The following is a 1,044-nucleotide window of genomic DNA, read 5'->3' as shown; positions in this document are numbered from 1 at the left end:
TAATTGGGTGATCATGGAGATGCATTTCTAGATTAAAGGTCCACAACAGCGAATATGACAGGGCTGGCGTGGTGAGAAGAGGAAGTGTGGTGTCTTGGTGGGAGCCACAGGTTCTGAGTTGGGATGCTGAATTTCCATTGTCTTACCACTAATTTACCATCTGCCCCGAGTCACCAGAATTACCCTTCAGGCTCTATTAAATAGAGGGTAAAAAGCACATTTTATCACTGCATTATAAAAGGGTTCAACAAGAACCCTGGCAGGTCTACAGACTTGGCAAAAGCAGGGCAGTAGGGGAGGGGACAGGGAAGGAAATGAGGAAAAGAAGGAGAGTTGATGAAGAAACGAGGAAGAAATGTTCGAGGGCGATAACATTTTTAAAGGTTTGCCTCCCCGCCGAAGGCGATGGTGGCCCACCACCATGGAGGCCTCAGAGCCCGCTGGTCGGCTGAACACCAGCCGTCACCTATCTTTACTTTGATCATCTTCCAGCAGGACAGAGTGTGGACTTAGAAAAGGATTCTCTAAAACACTGTTTCACAGAATGTTGAGACCATCCTCAAGCCCATTGAAACATGGTCCCTGAATCTGCAGCGTGCATTTACACTCAACTAGTAATTTACCAATGTTTTTGGCATTTAAAAACATCTAAAAGCTGAAAAAGTAAGAGGGCAGTTTACTGTGTTTAAAAACAACACAATACTGCCTGAACGTGTCTTGGCTAAATGAATTTTGCTTGATGATATCCACGAATTTTTTTTTTTGGACATCCATGTAAAGAACTTTACCTTCTTTTTTCTGAATTAACTTGGATTTGAAGTTGAGTAGACGCAGTCTCAAAGGGAGTATGTTTTGTTACGCTTGTGCAGAGTGGGCTTTACTTAGGGCTGTAGCAAACTTTTGTTGTTGTTAGCTGACATAAAGTTGGCTCCTTGCTTGTGGTGATGCCATGCACAATGGGATTGGATCATTATGATCTGTAGGGTTTTCATTGGCCGATTTCAGAAGTAGATCTCCAGTCCGTTCTTCCTAGTCTGTCTTAGT

General features: G+C 43.4%; 1 protein-coding gene across 2 annotated transcripts in view; it reads left to right on the top strand.

Moving 5' to 3' along the window:
- Window positions 1-1,044, top strand: part of MEIS1 (Meis homeobox 1) — a 140,053-nt gene that overhangs the window by 18,889 nt on the left and 120,120 nt on the right. The window lies entirely within an intron of this gene.

This window comes from Trichechus manatus, unplaced genomic scaffold (assembly GCF_000243295.1).
Source record: "Trichechus manatus latirostris isolate Lorelei unplaced genomic scaffold, TriManLat1.0 scaffold00004, whole genome shotgun sequence".
NCBI lineage: Eukaryota > Metazoa > Chordata > Mammalia > Sirenia > Trichechidae > Trichechus > Trichechus manatus.
The sequence above is the reverse complement of the archived record's forward strand: the minus strand, read 5'-3'. Positions and strand labels throughout refer to the sequence as shown.